The 13,600-nt window shown below is 45.0% G+C and overlaps 2 protein-coding genes and 19 non-coding genes across 21 annotated transcripts in view; 1 reads left to right on the top strand and 20 right to left on the bottom strand.

Moving 5' to 3' along the window:
* Window positions 1–13,600, bottom strand: part of LOC133015150 (histone H2A-like) — a 543,969-nt gene that overhangs the window by 94,673 nt on the left and 435,696 nt on the right. The gene's annotated exons all lie outside the window — the stretch shown is intronic.
* The window catches only part of LOC133015316 (histone H2AX-like), a 179,894-nt gene that overhangs the window by 87,490 nt on the left and 78,804 nt on the right, over window positions 1–13,600 (top strand). The window lies entirely within an intron of this gene.
* Window positions 37–200, bottom strand: LOC133017176 (U1 spliceosomal RNA). Its single transcript, XR_009682512.1, has one exon. It is a non-coding gene; the product is annotated as a U1 spliceosomal RNA (small nuclear RNA).
* LOC133017187 (U1 spliceosomal RNA) lies at window positions 781–944 on the bottom strand. Its single transcript, XR_009682522.1, has one exon. It is a non-coding gene; the product is annotated as a U1 spliceosomal RNA (small nuclear RNA).
* Window positions 1,525–1,688, bottom strand: LOC133017255 (U1 spliceosomal RNA). The gene has a single exon (XR_009682586.1). It is a non-coding gene; the product is annotated as a U1 spliceosomal RNA (small nuclear RNA).
* Window positions 2,269–2,432, bottom strand: LOC133016600 (U1 spliceosomal RNA). The gene has a single exon (XR_009681966.1). It is a non-coding gene; the product is annotated as a U1 spliceosomal RNA (small nuclear RNA).
* On the bottom strand, window positions 3,013–3,176 carry LOC133016588 (U1 spliceosomal RNA). The gene has a single exon (XR_009681955.1). It is a non-coding gene; the product is annotated as a U1 spliceosomal RNA (small nuclear RNA).
* Window positions 3,757–3,920, bottom strand: LOC133017246 (U1 spliceosomal RNA). Its single transcript, XR_009682577.1, has one exon. It is a non-coding gene; the product is annotated as a U1 spliceosomal RNA (small nuclear RNA).
* On the bottom strand, window positions 4,500–4,663 carry LOC133017090 (U1 spliceosomal RNA). The gene has a single exon (XR_009682430.1). It is a non-coding gene; the product is annotated as a U1 spliceosomal RNA (small nuclear RNA).
* LOC133017050 (U1 spliceosomal RNA) lies at window positions 5,244–5,407 on the bottom strand. Its single transcript, XR_009682393.1, has one exon. It is a non-coding gene; the product is annotated as a U1 spliceosomal RNA (small nuclear RNA).
* LOC133017113 (U1 spliceosomal RNA) lies at window positions 5,988–6,151 on the bottom strand. Its single transcript, XR_009682453.1, has one exon. It is a non-coding gene; the product is annotated as a U1 spliceosomal RNA (small nuclear RNA).
* Window positions 6,732–6,895, bottom strand: LOC133017332 (U1 spliceosomal RNA). Its single transcript, XR_009682649.1, has one exon. It is a non-coding gene; the product is annotated as a U1 spliceosomal RNA (small nuclear RNA).
* On the bottom strand, window positions 7,476–7,639 carry LOC133017158 (U1 spliceosomal RNA). The gene has a single exon (XR_009682494.1). It is a non-coding gene; the product is annotated as a U1 spliceosomal RNA (small nuclear RNA).
* Window positions 8,219–8,382, bottom strand: LOC133017077 (U1 spliceosomal RNA). Its single transcript, XR_009682419.1, has one exon. It is a non-coding gene; the product is annotated as a U1 spliceosomal RNA (small nuclear RNA).
* Window positions 8,963–9,126, bottom strand: LOC133017112 (U1 spliceosomal RNA). Its single transcript, XR_009682452.1, has one exon. It is a non-coding gene; the product is annotated as a U1 spliceosomal RNA (small nuclear RNA).
* LOC133017175 (U1 spliceosomal RNA) lies at window positions 9,706–9,869 on the bottom strand. The gene has a single exon (XR_009682511.1). It is a non-coding gene; the product is annotated as a U1 spliceosomal RNA (small nuclear RNA).
* LOC133017231 (U1 spliceosomal RNA) lies at window positions 10,450–10,613 on the bottom strand. Its single transcript, XR_009682563.1, has one exon. It is a non-coding gene; the product is annotated as a U1 spliceosomal RNA (small nuclear RNA).
* LOC133017157 (U1 spliceosomal RNA) lies at window positions 11,194–11,357 on the bottom strand. The gene has a single exon (XR_009682493.1). It is a non-coding gene; the product is annotated as a U1 spliceosomal RNA (small nuclear RNA).
* LOC133017041 (U1 spliceosomal RNA) lies at window positions 11,937–12,100 on the bottom strand. Its single transcript, XR_009682384.1, has one exon. It is a non-coding gene; the product is annotated as a U1 spliceosomal RNA (small nuclear RNA).
* On the bottom strand, window positions 12,681–12,844 carry LOC133016577 (U1 spliceosomal RNA). Its single transcript, XR_009681944.1, has one exon. It is a non-coding gene; the product is annotated as a U1 spliceosomal RNA (small nuclear RNA).
* LOC133017244 (U1 spliceosomal RNA) lies at window positions 13,425–13,588 on the bottom strand. Its single transcript, XR_009682576.1, has one exon. It is a non-coding gene; the product is annotated as a U1 spliceosomal RNA (small nuclear RNA).

Here is a 13,600-nt window from a genome sequence, read left to right as displayed (position 1 = left end):
CCAGTGTCAGGCTCTTATTGCATTTGACGTGATGATCAGGGGAGAGCGCGGACGCAGTCCCCCACTACCACAAATTATGCAGTCGAGATTCCCACATTTGGGGAATTCACACGGGTCAGCACAACCGAAGTGCAATGGCTGAGCCTCGCCCTGGGTGACCCACCTTCATGATCATGGTATCTCCCCTGCCAGGTAAGTATGAGTTGGAAGCATTGGAGACAGGCTCTTGTTTCTCAGACACAGTTGCTTGGCTCACGGTGCCTCCCATGCATATTCACACAATCCAAAGGCCTTCAGTATCACATCATCCCCTTTTGGTAAAGGACTTGTTGAAGTGAAGCAAACACTTGTGTGAAATGAGTGAAGCAAACACTTGTGTGAAATGACATTGAATTACTTTATCACTGTTCTGGTCTCCAGCCCTTTTGTTCCCCTCGCAAAACAGAGTAAGCCTCGATGAAAAGCAGCCAGGTAAGTCCTGGCCGTCTCTGATAAATCACCACAAAGCCCAAAGACATAACAACTTTGTCTCAGAGACAACACAAACTGCAATAAATTGGCAAAAATCAGCATACAGGCAGTACAAGAATTTCTAGCAAACATTACTTATCAAAACAGCACACTTGGAACAGGAGTGACCCCGTCTATTTGCTGTTAAATTATACTTCTACCACAATCAGTGGCATTAGTGAGTGCATTGTGTTGGAAAAAACATGCACTACAACCAAACCTATAAAATAGGCCCAGTGTCAGGCTCTTATTGCAATTGAACATGATGATCAGGGGAGAGCGCGGACGCAGTCCCCCACTTCCACAAATTATGCAGTCGAGATTCCCACATTTGGGGAATTCGCACGGGTCAGCACAACCGAAGTGCAATGGCTGAGCCTCGCCCTGGGTGAACCACCTTCATGATCAGGGTATCTCCCCTGCCAGGTAAGTATGAGTTGCAAGCATTGGAGACAGGCTCTTGTTTCTCAGACACAGTTGCTTGGCTCACGGTGCATCCCATGCATATTCACACAATCCAAAGGCCTTCAGTATCACATCATCCCCTTTTGGTAAAGGACTTGTTGAAGTGAAGCAAACACTTGTGTGAAATGAGTGAAGCAAACACTTGTGTGAAATGACATTGAATTACTTTATCACTGTTCTGGTCTCCAGCCCTTTTGTTCCCCTCGCAAAACAGAGTAAGCCTCGATGAAAAGCAGCCAGGTAAGTCCTGGCCGTCTCTGATAAATCACCACAAAGCCCAAAGACATAACAACTTTGTCTCAGAGACAACACAAACTGCAATAAATTGGCAAAAATCAGCATACAGGCAGTACAAGAATTTCTAGCAAACATTACTTATCAAAACAGCACACTTGGAACAGGAGTGAACCCGTCTATTTGCTGTTAAATTATACTTCTACCACAATCAGTGGCATTAGTGAGTGCATTGTGTTGGAAAAAACATGCACTACAACCAAACCTATAAAATAGGCCCAGTGTCAGGCTCTTATTGCAATTGAACATGATGATCAGGGGAGAGCGCGGACGCAGTCCCCCACTTCCACAAATTATGCAGTCGAGATTCCCACATTTGGGGAATTCGCACGGGTCAGCACAACTGAAGGGCAATGGCTGAGCCTCGCCCTGGGTGAACCACCTTCATGATCATGGTATCTCCCCTGCCAGGTAAGTATGAGTTGGTAGCATTGGAGACAGGCTCTTGTTTCTCAGACACAGTTGCTTGGCTCACGGTGCATCCCATGCATATTCACACAATCCAAAGGCCTTCAGTATCACATCATCCCCTTTTGGTAAAGGACTTGTTGAAGTGAAGCAAACACTTGTGTGAAATGATGGAAGCAAACACTTGTGTGAAATGACATTGAATTACTTTATCACTGTTCTGGTCTCCAGCCCTTTTGTTCCCCTCGCAAAACAGAGTAAGCCTCGATGAAAAGCAGCCAGGTAAGTCCTGGCCGTCTCTGATAAATCACCACAAAGCCCAAAGACATAACAACTTTGTCTCAGAGACAACACAAACTGCAATAAATTGGCAAAAATCAGCATACAGGCAGTACAAGAAATTCTAGCAAACATTACTTATCAAAACAGCACACTTGGAACAGGAGTGACCCCGTCTATTTGCTGTTAAATTATACTTCTACCACAATCAGTGGCATTAGTGAGTGCATTGTGTTGGAAAAAACATGCACTACAACCAAACCTATAAAATAGGCCCAGTGTCAGGCTCTTATTGCAATTGAACATGATGATCAGGGGAGAGCGCGGACGCAGTCCCCCACTACCACAAATTATGCAGTCGAGATTCCCACATTTGGGGAATTCGCACGGGTCAGCACAACCGAAGTGCAATGGCTGAGCCTCGCCCTGGGTGAACCACCTTCATGATCATGGTATCTCCCCTGCCAGGTAAGTATGAGTTGGAAGCATTGGAGACAGGCTCTTGTTTCTCAGACACAGTTGCTTGGCTCACGGTGCCTCCCATGCATATTCACACAATCCAAAGGCCTTCAGTATCACATCATCCCCTTTTGGTAAAGGACTTGTTGAAGTGAAGCAAACACTTGTGTGAAATGAGTGAAGCAAACACTTGTGTGAAATGACATTGAATTACTTTATCACTGTTCTGGTCTCCAGCCCTTTTGTTCCCCTCGCAAAACAGAGTAAGCCTCGATGAAAAGCAGCCAGGTAAGTCCTGGCCGTCTCTGATAAATCACCACAAAGCCCAAAGACATAACAACTTTGTCTCAGAGACAACACAAACTGCAATAAATTGGCAAAAATCAGCATACAGGCAGTACAAGAATTTCTAGCAATCATTACTTATCAAAACAGCACACTTGGAACAGGAGTGACCCCGTCTATTTGCTGTTAAATTATACTTCTACCACAATCAGTGGCATTAGTGAGTGCATTGTGTTGGAAAAAACATGCACTACAACCAAACCTATAAAATAGGCCCAGTGTCAGGCTCTTATTGCAATTGAACATGATGATCAGGGGAGAGCGCGGACGCAGTCCCCCACTACCACAAATTATGCAGTCGAGATTCCCACATTTGGGGAATTCGCACGGGTCAGCACAACCGAAGTGCAATGGCTGAGCCTCGCCCTGGGTGAACCACCTTCATGATCATGGTATCTCCCCTGCCAGGTAAGTATGAGTTGGAAGCATTGGAGACAGGCTCTTGTTTCTCAGACACAGTTGCTTGGCTCACGGTGCCTCCCATGCATATTCACACAATCCAAAGGCCTTCAGTATCACATCTTCCCCTTTTGGTAAAGGACTTGTTGAAGTGAAGCAAACACTTGTGTGAAATGAGTGAAGCAAACACTTGTGTGAAATGACATTGAATTACTTTATCACTGTTCTGGTCTCCAGCCCTTTTGTTCCCCTCGCAAAACAGAGTAAGCCTCGATGAAAAGCAGCCAGGTAAGTCCTGGCCGTCTCTGATAAATCACCACAAAGCCCAAAGACATAACAACTTTGTCTCAGAGACAACACAAACTGCAATAAATTGGCAAAAATCAGCATACAGGCAGTACAAGAATTTCTAGCAAACATTACTTATCAAAACAGCACACTTGGAACAGGAGTGAACCCGTCTATTTGCTGTTAAATTATACTTCTACCACAATCAGTGGCATTAGTGAGTGCATTGTGTTGGAAAAAACATGCACTACAACCAAACCTATAAAATAGGCCCAGTGTCAGGCTCTTATTGCAATTGAACATGATGATCAGGGGAGAGCGCGGACGCAGTCCCCCACTACCACAAATTATGCAGTCGAGATTCCCACATTTGGGGAATTCGCACAGGTCAGCACAATCGAAGTGCAATGGCTGAGCCTCGCCCTGGGTGACCCACCTTCATGATCATGGTATCTCCCCTGCCAGGTAAGTATGAGTTGGAAGCATTGGAGACAGGCTCTTGTTTCTCAGACACAGTTGCTTGGCTCACGGTGCCTCCCATGCATATTCACACAATCCAAAGGCCTTCAGTATCACATCATCCCCTTTTGGTAAAGGACTTGTTGAAGTGAAGCAAACACTTGTGTGAAATGAGTGAAGCAAACACTTGTGTGAAATGACATTGAATTACTTTATCACTGTTCTGGTCTCCAGCCCTTTTGTTCCCCTCGCAAAACAGAGTAAGCCTCGATGAAAAGCAGCCAGGTAAGTCCTGGCCGTCTCTGATAAATCACCACAAAGCCCAAAGACATAACAACTTTGTCTCAGAGACAACACAAACTGCAATAAATTGGCAAAAATCAGCATACAGGCAGTACAAGAAATTCTAGCAAACATTACTTATCAAAACAGCACACTTGGAACAGGAGTGACCCCGTCTAATTGCTGTTAAATTATACTTCTACCATAATCAGTGGCATTAGTGAGTGCATTGTGTTGGAAAAAACATGCACTACAACCAAACTATAAAATAGGCCCAGTGTCAGGCTCTTATTGCAATTGAACATGATGATCAGGGGAGAGCGCGGACGCAGTCCCCCACTACCACAAATTATGCAGTCGAGATTCCCACATTTGGGGAATTCGCACGGGTCAGCACAACCGAAGTGCAATGGCTGAGCCTCGCCCTGGGTGAACCACCTTCATGATCATGGTATCTCCCCTGCCAGGTAAGAATGAGTTGGAAGCATTGGAGACAGGCTCTTGTTTCTCAGACACAGTTGCTTGGCTCACGGTGCCTCCCATGCATATTCACACAATCCAAAGGCCTTCAGTATCACATCATCCCCTTTTGGTAAAGGACTTGTTGAAGTGAAGCAAACACTTGTGTGAAATGAGTGAAGCAAACACTTGTGTGAAATGACATTGAATTACTTTATCACTGTTCTGGTCTCCAGCCCTTTTGTTCCCCTCGCAAAACAGAGTAAGCCTCGATGAAAAGCAGCCAGGTAAGTCCTGGCCGTCTCTGATAAATCACCACAAAGCCCAAAGATATAACAACTTTGTCTCAGAGACAACACAAACTGCAATAAATTGGCAAAAATCAGCATACAGGCAGTACAAGAATTTCTAGCAAACATTACTTATCAAAACAGCACACTTGGAACAGGAGTGAACCCGTCTATTTGCTGTTAAATTATACTTCTACCACAATCAGTGGCATTAGTGAGTGCATTGTGTTGGAAAAAACATGCACTACAACCAAACCTATAAAATAGGCCCAGTGTCAGGCTCTTATTGCAATTGAACATGATGATCAGGGGAGAGCGCGGACGCAGTCCCCCACTACCACAAATTATGCAGTCGAGATTCCCACATTTGGGGAATTCGCACGGGTCAGCACAACCGAAGTGCAATGGCTGAGCCTCGCCCTGGGTGACCCACCTTCATGATCATGGTATCTCCCCTGCCAGGTAAGTATGAGTTGGAAGCATTGGAGACAGGCTCTTGTTTCTCAAACACAGTTGCTTGGCTCACGGTGCCTCCCATGCATATTCACACAATCCAAAGGCCTTCAGTATCACATCATCCCCTTTTGGTAAAGGACTTGTTGAAGTGAAGCAAACACTTGTGTGAAATGAGTGAAGCAAACACTTGTGTGAAATGACATTGAATTACTTTATCACTGTTCTGGTCTCCAGCCCTTTTGTTCCCCTCGCAAAACAGAGTAAGCCTCGATGAAAAGCAGCCAGGTAAGTCCTGGCCGTCTCTGATAAATCACCACAAAGCCCAAAGACATAACAACTTTGTCTCAGAGACAACACAAACTGCAATAAATTGGCAAAAATCAGCATACAGGCAGTACAAGAATTTCTAGCAAACATTACTTATCAAAACAGCACACTTGGAACAGGAGTGACCCCGTCTATTTGCTGTTAAATTATACTTCTACCACAATCAGTGGCATTAGTGAGTGCATTGTGTTGGAAAAAACATGCACTACAACCAAACCTATAAAATAGGCCCAGTGTCAGGCTCTTATTGCAATTGAACATGATGATCAGGGGAGAGCGCGGACGCAGTCCCCCACTTCCACAAATTATGCAGTCGAGATTCCCACATTTGGGGAATTCGCACGGGTCAGCACAACCGAAGTGCAATGGCTGAGCCTCGCCCTGGGTGACCCACCTTCATGATCATGGTATCTCCCCTGCCAGGTAAGTATGAGTTGGAAGCATTGGAGACAGGCTCTTGTTTCTCAGACACAGTTGCTTGGCTCACGGTGCCTCCCATGCATATTCACACAATCCAAAGGCCTTCAGTATCACATCATCCCCTTTTGGTAAAGGACTTGTTGAAGTGAAGCAAACACTTGTGTGAAATGAGTGAAGCAAACACTTGTGTGAAATGACATTGAATTACTTTATCAATGTTCTGGTCTCCAGCCCTTTTGTTCCCCTTGCAAAAAAGAGTAAGCCTCGATGAAAAGCAGCCAGGCAAGTCCTGGCCGTCTCTGATAAATCACCACAAAGCCCAAAGACATAACAACTTTGTCTCAGAGACAACACAAACTGCAATAAATTGGCAAAAATCAGCATACAGGCAGTACAAGAATTTCTAGCAATCATTACTTATCAAAACAGCACACTTTGAACAGGAGTGACCCCGTCTATTTGCTGTTAAATTATACTTCTACCACAATCAGTGGCATTAGTGAGTGCATTGTGTTGGAAAAAACATGCACTACAACCAAACCTATAAAATAGGCCCAGTGTCAGGCTCTTATTGCAATTGAACATGATGATCAGGGGAGAGCGCGGACGCAGTCCCCCACTACCACAAATTATGCAGTCGAGATTCCCACATTTGGGGAATTCGCACGGGTCAGCACAACCGAAGTGCAATGGCTGAGCCTCACCCTGGGTGAACCACCTTCATGATCATGGTATCTCCCCTGCCAGGTAAGTATGAGTTGGAAGCATTGGAGACAGGCTCTTGTTTCTCAGACACAGTTGTTTGGCTCACGGTGCCTCCCATGCATATTCACACAATCCAAAGGCCTTCAGTATCACATCATCCCCTTTTGGTAAAGGACTTGTTGAAGTGAAGCAAACACTTGTGTGAAATGAGTGAAGCAAACACTTGTGTGAAATGACATTGAATTACTTTATCACTGTTCTGGTCTCCAGCCCTTTTGTTCCCCTCGCAAAACAGAGTAAGCCTCGATGAAAAGCAGCCAGGTAAGTCCTGGCCGTCTCTGATAAATCACCACAAAGCCCAAAGACATAACAACTTTGTCTCAGAGACAACACAAACTGCAATAAATTGGCAAAAATCAGCATACAGGCAGTACAAGAATTTCTAGCAAACATTACTTATCAAAACAGCACACTTGGAACAGGAGTGACCCCGTCTATTTGCTGTTAAATTATACTTCTACCACAATCAGTGGCATTAGTGAGTGCATTGTGTTGGAAAAAACATGCACTACAACCAAACCTATAAAATAGGCCCAGTGTCAGGCTCTTATTGCAATTGAACATGATGATCAGGGGAGAGCGCGGACGCAGTCCCCCACTTCCACAAATTATGCAGTCGAGATTCCCACATTTGGGGAATTCGCACGGGTCAGCACAACCGAAGGGCAATGGCTGAGCCTCGCCCTGGGTGAACCACCTTCATGATCATGGTATCTCCCCTGCCAGGTAAGTATGAGTTGGAAGCATTGGAGACAGGCTCTTGTTTCTCAGACACAGTTGCTTGGCTCACGGTGCATCCCATGCATATTCACACAATCCAAAGGCCTTCAGTATCACATCATCCCCTTTTGGTAAAGGACTTGTTGAAGTGAAGCAAACACTTGTGGGAAATGATGGAAGCAAACACTTGTGTGAAATGACATTGAATTACTTTATCACTGTTCTGGTCTCCAGCCCTTTTGTTCCCCTCGCAAAACAGAGTAAGCCTCGATGAAAAGCAGCCAGGTAAGTCCTGGCCGTCTCTGATAAATCACCACAAAGCCCAAAGACATAACAACTTTGTCTCAGAGACAACACAAACTGCAATAAATTGGCAAAAATCAGCATACAGGCAGTACAAGAAATTCTAGCAAACATTACTTATCAAAACAGCACACTTGGAACAGGAGTGACCCCGTCTATTTGCTGTTAAATTATACTTCTACCACAATCAGTGGCATTAGTGAGTGCATTGTGTTGGAAAAAACATGCACTACAACCAAACTATAAAATAGGCCCAGTGTCAGGCTCTTATTGCAATTGAACATGATGATCAGGGGAGAGCGCGGACGCAGTCCCCCACTACCACAAATTATGCAGTCGAGATTGCCACATTTGGGGAATTCGCACGGGTCAGCACCACCGAAGTGCAATGGCTGAGCCTCGCCCTGGGTGAACCACCTTCATGATCATGGTATCTCCCCTGCCAGGTAAGTATGAGTTGGAAGCATTGGAGACAGGCTCTTGTTTCTCAGACACAGTTGCTTGGCTCACGGTGCCTCCCATGCATATTCACACAATCCAAAGGCCTTCAGTATCACATCATCCCCTTTTGGTAAAGGACTTGTTGAAGTGAAGCAAACACTTGTGTGAAATGAGTGAAGCAAACACTTGTGTGAAATGACATTGAATTACTTTATCAATGTTCTGGTCTCCAGCCCTTTTGTTCCCCTTGCAAAAAAGAGTAAGCCTCGATGAAAAGCAGCCAGGCAAGTCCTGGCCGTCTCTGATAAATCACCACAAAGCCCAAAGACATAACAACTTTGTCTCAGAGACAACACAAACTGCAATAAATTGGCAAAAATCTGCATACGGGCAGTACAAGAATTTCTAGCAATCATTACTTATCAAAACAGCACACTTTGAACAGGAGTGACCCCGTCTATTTGCTGTTAAATTATACTTATACCACAATCAGTGGCATTAGTGAGTGCATTGTGTTGGAAAAAACATGCACTACAACCAAACCTATAAAATAGGCCCAGTGTCAGGCTCTTATTGCAATTGAACATGATGATCAGGGGAGAGCGCGGACGCAGTCCCCCACTTCCACAAATTATGCAGTCGAGATTCCCACATTTGGGGAATTCGCACGGGTCAGCACAACCGAAGTGCAATGGCTGAGCCTCGCCCTGGGTGACCCACCTTCATGATCATGGTATCTCCCCTGCCAGGTAAGTATGAGTTGGAAGCATTGGAGACAGGCTCTTGTTTCTCAAACACAGTTGCTTGGCTCACGGTGCCTCCCATGCATATTCACACAATCCAAAGGCCTTCAGTATCACATCATCCCCTTTTGGTAAAGGACTTGTTGAAGTGAAGCAAACACTTGTGTGAAATGAGTGAAGCAAACACTTGTGTGAAATGACATTGAATTACTTTATCACTGTTCTGGTCTCCAGCCCTTTTGTTCCCCTCGCAAAACAGAGTAAGCCTCGATGAAAAGCAGCCAGGTAAGTCCTGGCCGTCTCTGATAAATCACCACAAAGCCCAAAGACATAACAACTTTGTCTCAGAGACAACACAAACTGCAATAAATTGGCAAAAATCAGCATACAGGCAGTACAAGAATTTCTAGCAAACATTACTTATCAAAACAGCACACTTGGAACAGGAGTGAACCCGTCTATTTGCTGTTAAATTATACTTCTACCACAATCAGTGGCATTAGTGAGTGCATTGTGTTGGAAAAAACATGCACTACAACCAAACCTATAAAATAGGCCCAGTGTCAGGCTCTTATTGCATTTGACGTGATGATCAGGGGAGAGCGCGGACGCAGTCCCCCACTACCACAAATTATGCAGTCGAGATTCCCACATTTGGGGAATTCACACGGGTCAGCACAACCGAAGTGCAATGGCTGAGCCTCGCCCTGGGTGACCCACCTTCATGATCATGGTATCTCCCCTGCCAGGTAAGTATGAGTTGGAAGCATTGGAGACAGGCTCTTGTTTCTCAGACACAGTTGCTTGGCTCACGGTGCCTCCCATGCATATTCACACAATCCAAAGGCCTTCAGTATCACATCATCCCCTTTTGGTAAAGGACTTGTTGAAGTGAAGCAAACACTTGTGTGAAATGAGTGAAGCAAACACTTGTGTGAAATGACATTGAATTACTTTATCACTGTTCTGGTCTCCAGCCCTTTTGTTCCCCTCGCAAAACAGAGTAAGCCTCGATGAAAAGCAGCCAGGTAAGTCCTGGCCGTCTCTGATAAATCACCACAAAGCCCAAAGACATAACAACTTTGTCTCAGAGACAACACAAACTGCAATAAATTGGCAAAAATCAGCATACAGGCAGTACAAGAATTTCTAGCAAACATTACTTATCAAAACAGCACACTTGGAACAGGAGTGACCCCGTCTATTTGCTGTTAAATTATACTTCTACCACAATCAGTGGCATTAGTGAGTGCATTGTGTTGGAAAAAACATGCACTACAACCAAACCTATAAAATAGGCCCAGTGTCAGGCTCTTATTGCAATTGAACATGATGATCAGGGGAGAGCGCGGACGCAGTCCCCCACTTCCACAATTTATGCAGTCGAGATTCCCACATTTGGGGAATTCGCACGGGTCAGCACAACCGAAGTGCAATGGCTGAGCCTCGCCCTGGGTGAACCACCTTCATGATCAGGGTATCTCCCCTGCCAGGTAAGTATGAGTTGCAAGCATTGGAGACAGGCTCTTGTTTCTCAGACACAGTTGCTTGGCTCACGGTGCATCCCATGCATATTCACACAATCCAAAGGCCTTCAGTATCACATCATCCCCTTTTGGTAAAGGACTTGTTGAAGTGAAGCAAACACTTGTGTGAAATGAGTGAAGCAAACACTTGTGTGAAATGACATTGAATTACTTTATCACTGTTCTGGTCTCCAGCCCTTTTGTTCCCCTCGCAAAACAGAGTAAGCCTCGATGAAAAGCAGCCAGGTAAGTCCTGGCCGTCTCTGATAAATCACCACAAAGCCCAAAGACATAACAACTTTGTCTCAGAGACAACACAAACTGCAATAAATTGGCAAAAATCAGCATACAGGCAGTACAAGAATTTCTAGCAAACATTACTTATCAAAACAGCACACTTGGAACAGGAGTGAACCCGTCTATTTGCTGTTAAATTATACTTCTACCACAATCAGTGGCATTAGTGAGTGCATTGTGTTGGAAAAAACATGCACTACAACCAAACCTATAAAATAGGCCCAGTGTCAGGCTCTTATTGCAATTGAACATGATGATCAGGGGAGAGCGCGGACGCAGTCCCCCACTTCCACAAATTATGCAGTCGAGATTCCCACATTTGGGGAATTCGCACGGGTCAGCACAACCGAAGGGCAATGGCTGAGCCTCGCCCTGGGTGAACCACCTTCATGATCATGGTATCTCCCCTGCCAGGTAAGTATGAGTTGGAAGCATTGGAGACAGGCTCTTGTTTCTCAGACACAGTTGCTTGGCTCACGGTGCATCCCATGCATATTCACACAATCCAAAGGCCTTCAGTATCACATCATCCCCTTTTGGTAAAGGACTTGTTGAAGTGAAGCAAACACTTGTGTGAAATGATGGAAGCAAACACTTGTGTGAAATGACATTGAATTACTTTATCACTGTTCTGGTCTCCAGCCCTTTTGTTCCCCTCGCAAAACAGAGTAAGCCTCGATGAAAAGCAGCCAGGTAAGTCCTGGCCGTCTCTGATAAATCACCACAAAGCCCAAAGACATAACAACTTTGTCTCAGAGACAACACAAACTGCAATAAATTGGCAAAAATCAGCATACAGGCAGTACAAGAAATTCTAGCAAACATTACTTATCAAAACAGCACACTTGGAACAGGAGTGACCCCGTCTATTTGCTGTTAAATTATACTTCTACCATAATCAGTGGCATTAGTGAGTGCATTGTGTTGGAAAAAACATGCACTACAACCAAACTATAAAATAGGCCCAGTGTCAGGCTCTTATTGCAATTGAACATGATGATCAGGGGAGAGCGCGGACGCAGTCCCCCACTACCACAAATTATGCAGTCGAGATTCCCACATTTGGGGAATTCGCACGGGTCAGCACCACCGAAGTGCAATGGCTGAGCCTCGCCCTGGGTGAACCACCTTCATGATCATGGTATCTCCCCTGCCAGGTAAGTATGAGTTGGAAGCATTGGAGACAGGCTCTTGTTTCTCAGACACAGTTGCTTGGCTCACGGTGCCTCCCATGCATATTCACACAATCCAAAGGCCTTCAGTATCACATCATCCCCTTTTGGTAAAGGACTTGTTGAAGTGAAGCAAACACTTGTGTGAAATGAGTGAAGCAAACACTTGTGTGAAATGACATTGAATTACTTTATCACTGTTCTGGTCTCCAGCCCTTTTGTTCCCCTCGCAAAACAGAGTAAGCCTCGATGAAAAGCAGCCAGGTAAGTCCTGGCCGTCTCTGATAAATCACCACAAAGCCCAAAGACATAACAACTTTGTCTCAGAGACAACACAAACTGCAATAAATTGGCAAAAATCAGCATACAGGCACTACAAGAATTTCTAGCAATCATTACTTATCAAAACAGCACACTTGGAACAGGAGTGACCCCGTCTATTTGCTGTTAAATTATACTTCTACCACAATCAGTGGCATTAGTGAGTGCATTGTGTTGGAAAAAACATGCACTACAACCAAACCTATAAAATAGGCCCAGTGTCAGGCTCTTATTGCAATTGAACATGATGATCAGGGGAGAGCGCGGACGCAGTCCCCCACTACCACAAATTATGCAGTCGAGATTCCCACATTTGGGGAATTCGCACGGGTCAGCACAACCGAAGTGCAATGGCTGAGCCTCGCCCTGGGTGAACCACCTTCATGATCATGGTATCTCCCCTGCCAGGTAAGTATGAGTTGGAAGCATTGGAGACAGGCTCTTGTTTCTCAGACACAGTTGCTTGGCTCACGGTGCCTCCCATGCATATTCACACAATCCAAAGGCCTTCAGTATCACATCTTCCCCTTTTGGTAAAGGACTTGTTGAAGTGAAGCAAACACTTGTGTGAAATGAGTGAAGCAAACACTTGTGTGAAATGACATTGAATTACTTTATCACTGTTCTGGTCTCCAGCCCTTTTGTTCCCCTCTTAAAACAGAGTAAGCCTCGATGAAAAGCAGCCAGGTAAGTCCTGGCCGTCTCTGATAAATCACCACAAAGCCCAAAGACATAACAACTTTGTCTCAGAGACAACACAAACTGCAATAAATTGGCAAAAATCAGCATACAGGCAGTACAAGAATTTCTAGCAAACATTACTTATCAAAACAGCACACTTGGAACAGGAGTGAACCCGTCTATTTGCTGTTAAATTATACTTCTACCACAATCAGTGGCATTAGTGAGTGCATTGTGTTGGAAAAAACATGCACTACAACCAAACCTATAAAATAGGCCCAGTGTCAGGCTCTTATTGCAATTGAACATGATGATCAGGGGAGAGCGCGGACGCAGTCCCCCACTACCACAAATTATGCAGTCGAGATTCCCACATTTGGGGAATTCGCACAGGTCAGCACAATCGAAGTGCAATGGCTGAGCCTCGCCCTGGGTGACCCACCTTCATGATCATGGTATCTCCCCTGCCAGGTAAGTATGAGTTGGAAGCA

This window comes from Limanda limanda, chromosome 12, assembly GCF_963576545.1.
Source record: "Limanda limanda chromosome 12, fLimLim1.1, whole genome shotgun sequence".
Taxonomy (NCBI): Eukaryota; Metazoa; Chordata; class Actinopteri; order Pleuronectiformes; family Pleuronectidae; genus Limanda; species Limanda limanda.
Note: the sequence above shows the minus strand (reverse complement) of the source record. Positions and strands in the feature narration are given on the sequence as shown.